Source organism: Drosophila arizonae, chromosome X, assembly GCF_054131065.1.
Source record: "Drosophila arizonae isolate 15081-1271.41 chromosome X, UAZ_ARI_1.0, whole genome shotgun sequence".
Classification (NCBI taxonomy): domain Eukaryota; kingdom Metazoa; phylum Arthropoda; class Insecta; order Diptera; family Drosophilidae; genus Drosophila; species Drosophila arizonae.
In genome coordinates, this window is record NC_142927.1 from 2,117,026 (window position 1) to 2,124,956 (window position 7,931).

General features: G+C 40.0%; 2 long non-coding RNA genes across 2 annotated transcripts; one reads left to right on the forward strand and one right to left on the reverse strand.

Annotated features, from left to right (window-relative positions):
* Positions 1–2,870: 2,870 nt before the first annotated feature.
* On the reverse strand, positions 2,871–4,871 carry LOC149267787 (uncharacterized). Its single transcript, XR_016271063.1, has 3 exons — positions 4,204–4,871; positions 3,589–4,117; positions 2,871–3,464 (listed from the first exon to the last, which is right to left on the reverse strand). It is a non-coding gene; the product is annotated as an uncharacterized LOC149267787 (long non-coding RNA).
* A 161-nt stretch (positions 4,872–5,032) lies between these two features.
* LOC108620206 (uncharacterized) lies at positions 5,033–5,849 on the forward strand. Its single transcript, XR_001916327.2, has 2 exons — positions 5,033–5,676; positions 5,731–5,849. It is a non-coding gene; the product is annotated as an uncharacterized LOC108620206 (long non-coding RNA).
* Positions 5,850–7,931: the final 2,082 nt, after the last annotated feature.

The following is a 7,931-nucleotide window of genomic DNA, read 5'->3' on the forward strand; positions in this document are numbered from 1 at the left end:
ATTGCGCGAGGGCTGCAACCAGCCCCACCGCAGAAGTTGGTCAAACTCTTGTGCAGCTTTTTGATAGCCCAATTTCTTTCATTGCTTCTCTCGCTCTGCTTCGCTTTCCTTTTGCTTGAAAGGATGGAAGGGGGTCAATCTTGTTAATTTCGACTTAGTCGTTGGAGGGAGATGTCCAGAGTTGTCTGCCTAATTTCGTCTATGTTTGACGGGGGGTTTCCAAGTCAATGCCCCAAACCAGCTGCCGCAGCTCTATCTTTGCTATCAATCCCAGCTACTCCATCTATTTATCTAACTCTACGACTGTCTGTCTATCTGTTTGACTGCTCGTCTGTTCGTTGGGGTAACATACGCATGTGGCGCTTGGGGAGCTTAAGACCTTAGATGGGGGGTGGTGGGCAGTCAGGTTGGTGTCCCGTAATCGCAATTAAGATAATCAAAAAAGTTTTGACTGTGGACTGTCGAAACGCCGTTTTTACTTTCGTCTGCGACCTATGCTTTTTTCCTCAGCACAAAAACTTACTTTCCTTGGCTCTCCTTTTCACGGTAGCCGGGTCGTCGTAGACGGGGCTGGGGTAGAGGGCGTGGCACAACGTATGCTACAAGTTTCTGCAATGCAACAAGAAAACTGTCGTCGCGGACCAAGATGAGCTTGTGGCAGGAATTGAGATTTAAGCTTAGCGAAAAAGAAACGACATTCAAATGCTAAAGTAGTTGAGTATGAGACTAAGAGATACCCTGTAAGCAGTCGATTTCTATATCGTACAAATACTTTTGATGAGCGCTCCAACAGGAGTGATTCTCTTGCTAATGGATGCCTATCAGCAGATGCTCAATAGCTATGAAATACCTGGGACTAGCCATAACTCTTAATAGGTGAAAAATCTTACCTAAGAAGACTTTCACTTTACTCCTGTTCAATATTCCAGAAGACATAGCACGGAAAATACACCCAAATATATTGCCATTCATCTAGTTTCTAAGTAAGATCAGAAAGGAACTTAAGTCTTTTCAATTTCTCTATATCTAAAACCAATTGTTACTCTTTTCTTATCACTATACAAAACAATTTTAGGCAAATTTTAGAGAGTTCTTCTTTTGTTTCTAAATACCATTTACCCTCATATAGCCTCGACTCGAAAAATCTGTAGATATTATATGCAAATCTAAGGACTTCGACTCATTGAACATTTGCAAGTTCACAGCTTGTTGCATACCCTGTAAGTTTTATATAACTTCCATGCCGAGTAAAAAACTTTGTCTGGTCAAGATGCTGAAGAGGGTGGGGAGGATAGGCGGCCAGAGTTGCCAGGCGACGTTTACTTTGTGCGCAAGTTTATGGCCCAGAGTGTTGTTGTTGTTGTTTCTGCTGTTCGTTTGGTTTTTGTTATTGCATACTTTGCGGCTATTACGAGCATTTGCGGCTCTCAACTTGAGTTTAAAGTTTTATTGCGGGCGCCAAGCAAAAGCGAAAGCCACAAAACAGAGGAGGAAAACTGAAACGGAGAGATGGTGGAGTGGGGGAGTGGCAGAGTGGCGGAGTGGGAAAGGCGAAGGAGAAAACTGAAAATGAAATCGAAACTAAAATAAATGAAGTTGCCAATTAGTTGAGTGGGCGGCCGGGGCGTGGCAATAACTATGCACTAAATCTGTCTGAGATTTTTCCAACTCATGAGCAGAGCAAAATCAATTCGAATCACATCAGGTAACGCATAAATCACACGCATCCAGGTAAAAGTTGAACAGACAAGGAGAGTGGAAGCGAGAAGGAGACAGACATAGAGAGGGAAAGCAGCGTTTAGCGTCTTCCGGAGCAAACGAAATGAAAAGCCCCACACGAAAGTTGGACATGAAGACGAAGGCGACCCAGCTCAAACGCAATGCGAATCGACAGGCGACGAGACAGCGCACAGACACAAAACCCCCTTCGCCCACCCACCCAGCCGGCAACCCCCAGCCAGCCCTGGGCAACCAGGGCAACAACGACAATAGCTGGCCAAAAGGGAATGGGCAAGAGTTAGACAAAGTGGCCAAGGGTTGCGTCTGTGGATTGGCGATAATCAGCAAAAAGAATCAAAGCAGAAACGTGCCGAAGTCCAAAGGACTTGCCACAACGACAGGCAGGGACAGACGAGGTCGGACGTAGCAGAGCTGCCAAGCGCCGCTGAAGTAATTTATGCAAATCGTAACTAAGTCGAACTTGTCGTAATCCCATTTTCACTTACCTCCAACGATTTGGCATTTAAATATTCGAATGTTATCGATATGTTTTCTCATCGATAGTTAAGCTGCGGGCCTAAATATGCAATTACTCTTCGATAGTTGTGTAGAGGTAAGACTTAGAAAGAACCACAAAATTTGATGAGACCTAAAAAAATTGATACATATTTTTCCGGGGGTTCCTAATATATTTCATCACAATATAAAGCCAAAGAACCCCTGTCAGAAGAAGACTCTATGCAGCTATCTAAACTAGAAGCTCATGGCTTTCTTTTTTACCGTTTTACCTGTCTTCGTGTTGTAATCCATCATTCTAATCCTAAAACTCTAAATCATCTCTCTTACACATTTGTTGGGCTTGTGTTGGGTAGTCAATGAGATCTCATCTTGTCATCTTGCTCTTTAATCTCTTGTGCCTCGCTTTCAAAAGGCTTACAGTTTCGTGTTTCCGATTCGGACTACGACTGTCTATAACCTTCGGAAAACATATTTTATTTCTAGCCTCGTCCAGTACTTACTTGACAGAATGCATATCTTCAAGATAATAGTCTTTTCGAAATAATTTTCTAAGTATTTATGTATATACTAGCTGGCCCGGCAAACGTTGCATTGCCCTCTATATTATTTCTAGGTAAAAAATTGTTGAAAGCTATGTTGTTCAGGCTGGGATACACTGATAAATTTATTAATCGGATTTTCATTCAAGCACCTTGTTGTAAACGACATTCTTCGTTTTTTGGTCGGGTGCAAGAACAAATAATGCGGATCGTTTGCCAACACGTGAGCATGCCACGTACAATTGACCATGAGAAAAACGCGCATTTTCTAGATTGAGGCCACAAATAGTCAAAGATTGGCCCTGTGACTTGTTGATCGTCATGGCGAAGGCAAGACGAAGCGGGAATTGAATTCGTTTAAATTCAAAGGGCATATCTGTTGAGTTCATCGGAATCCTAGGAATAAGAACTTCCTCATCTTTAAATTTTCCTTTGAGTATCAACGCGTGAATCACATTGCTCATCAGTTTTCTTATCACCAAACGCGTTCCATTGCACAGTTTTGGTTGGTTTAAATTTCTAAGCATGCAAATCATGGAGAATTGCTCTTTTCATAGCTGTGTTCATTTCTTGACGCCGGTCAAGTTGTTCTTCCATATTGCCCATGAAGTATATTTGCAAGAATTTTTGCTGTGCATCTTCAATAGGTTGCAATGATCCAATGCGATGGCAAATCTGGCCTTGAATCTTTAAATTCAAAGCCATAGTTATAGTTATATTTACAAACACTATTTACAGAAATCTAACAAACTACATTATTCAAAATATTTTTTTGGCAGTCATAGAAAATAAAATTTTTAACGTAAATTACCTTAAATATCCGTCTCCAATATTTTCCGCCCCAAATTATGTCATTTGGAAACAGGCATTTATTTTTGAGTGTTCGCTAGAAAATGTCGTGATTCTAGTGTTTCGCCATAAAGCAGGGAACGCAATGGCTATGGTGACCGCTAATGGCAATGTCACTTTACCACTAAGGCAGCACAAACCGGGCGTTTCACCAGCAAACTTCAATGCGCCACAATGCTGGCAAACAACGTCCATTGGACCAATGCAAACTAAACGATTCAAGCTGTAATCAATGGTGCAATCATATCGAAACGCTGCTCGATTCAAATCAATCCTTGAACCATTTCTTATTGCCATTTCACGGGCTGCCTCTCTTTGAGAAGCACGAATTAAGGCCCTTCTTCCCTGGGTACTAACGCGGAGCCTTTCTCGGGCGATTTCTCGCTCTTCGTCAGATAATTGACTCGCGCTATTCCGTTGCCTAATTGCATTATGGGTCCGCCGGGAAAGATTAGATCTTCTAGGACGCGGCATTTTTATTAATAGTAATACTGCCCTCGCACAAAACCATATAAAACAATCGAGAAATATAAATATAAATAATTTACACAAATTTATGTTTGAGACAAACAAATACCTGAACTTTCGAGATATTTAGCTTTTGTAAAAGTCCAAAAATACAATTTTTAATAATTAACTTTTTTTTTTTAATTTCGAATTTTGAATTTTGAATTTTTTATTTATTTTTGATTGTTAGGTTTTAATCTTTTGATTTTTTTTTTAATTTTTGCAGATTTTTGATTTGAAATATTTATAAAGTTTAAAAGTCCGAAAATATAAAAAGCCAAAAATACACTTTTTAATAATTACCTTTTTTTTTTAATTTCGAATTTTTAATTTTTTATTTATTTTTTGAACAGTCAGGTTTTAATCTTTCGATTTTTTGCAGATTTTTGATTTGAAATATTTTTCCTTTTGATTTGAAATTTTTTTTTTTTTTTTTTTTTTTTTTTTTTTTTTTTGAATAGTCAGGTCTGCTCGAGGTCAGGAGACCGTAGACTGACTGACTACATTTGTTTATTTACTTCTACACTATTGTCAAAACTGTCACTGTTACCAAGCCTACTGGGTATAAAAAAAATTTGAACATTTGGGGAAAAAACCGCGTTTTTCAAGTATTCGGCAAATTTTTTCAGTATTTTTAAGACCCTATACTAAACTCGTTGCGGAGACAAATCCAACAAATCAAAAACCATGAAAATTGGTTCAGCCCAAATCAAGTTATAAGCAGTCTTCACTTTTACACAACTTTCTTTTATATATATAGATTATGTATTAACCACGACGTCATAACATATTCTCCTGAATCTAAGTAGGCGAAATATGAACACTCAGTGATTACCGAATCCCAGTAGGCCGTGACTTAATTGTCTATACATTTTGAGGTAGGCTTACGAGCTAAATGAAAATCGTCAGTTCACATCTTCCGCCCAGGTTGATAACATCTCCTAACAAAAATTCAAAATTTATAAAATATTTTCCTCATAAATGTGTAAATTTTAGAGAAATTGTAAAACCAAAATTAAAATTGTAAAATTAATAGTAAAGCAAAAATTTAAAGCAGTCCGGTATGAAAAATTCGTGAAAAGTTACCAGTGAATCGTTGTTAGTCTAATAATGTAAAAGAAATTTGTTGTGGAATGACCAAAAACTCGAAGAATATTGTGAAAAATGAGCAGAGAATAATGTTGTTATTATAGTTGTGTAAGAGACACGTATTAATCAAAGAAAAGCGGGGAAAACACCGCGAAAATTGTAGAAGATGACGAGAACATAATTGTTATTGTATTAGTAATGTAAGAGTCTTGTGAAAAATGTCAAGAAATAAGTGTTATTCAAGTATTGCATCAAGATGGTCCATGGGCAACTGATTATTGTTGTTGCTGTCCAAATTTCAAGTGATTTCAGATGTGAGACAAATTTTAGTGAAACGTCAAGGCCTCTGGCAATAACTGACAGTTGTTGTTGTCTTCTAAATTGCAAGTAAGGGTGTGAAACAAATTCCAGTGAAACGTACAGGCGTCTTGACAGCCTGCAGAGATGTGTTAAGGTGAGTTTGACAGCTCTCCAGTCCCGAAAATTCATTCTCACTTTTCATCTTCAGTTAATTTACAGAGTTTAATGAAGCTTACGAAGTTACACGGCGAACGCCGCTGAAGGATATGGCCGAGTTTCACAAAATTCAATGTGTTAATAAATATGCTACATGCTACAGAGACAAAACGGCTTTCTTATTTTTGGTTTAGCCTAAAGTCCTGTGTGATTAAGTGGTACACAAATTCCAGACTAGACTAAGTGCTGGGCATTATTTGTGTCCCGCCGCGGGGTAGGGGAAGGGTTGCTGTGTGTCGATGCAGATGAAGAAGCGGAAGCAATTAACAAAGGGCCGGGCCGTAGCTGAGGCCGTGGGCGGAGCGAGGTAAAGGCAACGGCAAACAAATCTCCGAATCCCCGAATCAATTGAGCCACAAAAACCGCTTCGGTCAACAGAAAATTTTGAGCGCTCGCCACGCTTCGCTGGGCGCAACTTTCGCTTTCCCTCAGTTTCCTCGGGCATAAGGTCGGTGCGCCGGGGTCGGGGTGGCCATCGCCAATTGAAGCAGAGCAAAGCAAACAAATTAAATAATGTTAATAACGAAATCTTGTTTTCAACATAAACAGCAAATATGCAAATGTCTTCATAGCAACGAAACCTGCTGAGCTCGCAGCTCGCTGCAAATTACCAACGGCGGGCAGGGAGCCGCCCGACTGGGCCCAACTGAATCTGCTTCGGTCTCCCGGACACACGCCCAGCCAACCCTACCCTCCCTTCCACTCTCCCCCTGTCCGCCTGCCCGAGCTCTTTGTATACAATGCAGAGAGATGCGAGCACAGAGATATGGCCAGCCGGGCGTTTGAACCCGAATATCTTGCATTACTTGTTGTTGTTGTTGTTGTTGTTGTTGTTGTTGTTGTGTCTCTCAAACAAAGAGGCAAAGGAATATTATTTCAGTCAGACAATTTGCATTTAGATCTCTAAGGGCAAACAATTCAAGAAGGGAGCAAGTCCGAAGCCCTGAAAATGGAATACAAATCGAATTAAACAGATTTATTGATTAAATCATTCAAATCTATAAATGTTTTAATATCCATACAAAACGCAAACACCTAGATTAGAATTCCTTCCAACCGTATAGCTCCCCAAAATTTATTCTCGCTTTCCTTTAGTTTTTTATTGCATTCCCTCTGTTCAGCTTCCCAAATGAAAAAGGCAAAATGCATAGCACTGATTTGACATATGTACAAACAATGTAGAAATTTTTCCTGTAGCAATTAGAGATGGAGAAACATCGATACTGACGATAGTTAGTGACGATAGATATTTAAGAACAGTCGATAGTAACGCTAGTGAGACTGCAGAGAGGTGACACAATAAGAATTTTGGGTGATTTCTGCCCTAGACTCACAGTTATTATTTAGAGTATGGGTATTTTCTCTCAGTGTATCGCTAGTTTACTGCATGAAGATTGCATTTTGTCCAGTGAGTGTGAATGACGAGCGAATCGGCAAACGGGAATTGCATTTTGATATGTTGGAGTCAAGTTTATTTATATGACACACACACACACACACACATCTACACTCACTATTGCATGCAGGTATTACCTGATATAATTCCTGTCAAACAGGATGCGGCGCAACGTCCAAGAACGGGCCCTGGGGGTTGGTTGGTTTTTGTGTTCTTTTTTTACTTTTTTGGGGGTAGGGAGATGATGGGGTCGGACTTGGGGCTGGGGGTCGAGTCCGGCTCGCGTCAGTCAGTCAAGTGTAAAATTAAAAAATATCAACAGAAAATTCCTTTGGCGGTGCTTCAATTTTCTGTGCGAGTTTTACACAATTTCGTGTTGTTGCTATTCGAAAATCTGGCTGCGCGCCAGGCGCAAGCAACGGGGTATATTGGTTTGTAGATAAGTCAAAAGGAAAGACCAGTCCTGCCATCACAGGAATGTGCGAGTGAGTGTGAGGATTCCTCGAAGCTGCATGGATCACATATGATGAGAGTTTTGGAATTTTGATGAAAGCGAATCAACTTTCAATAGTTTTCAGTGACTGCAGCTCAGCCAAAGGCTTAAACGATCCATCGGGACTAAGGACAAGGCACTCGCTTTTCTTTTATACTTGACATAGCTTTTGAAACTTCAAATCAAATTTACTCTCTACTCTCTGATTAATCTTTCGTTTGTAAGAAATCTTGATTCGTTATCGCTTATTACAGAGTATTCTGCAGTCAGGCTTTGCTGCAACTTTGCTGTGGCTGTGGCTGTG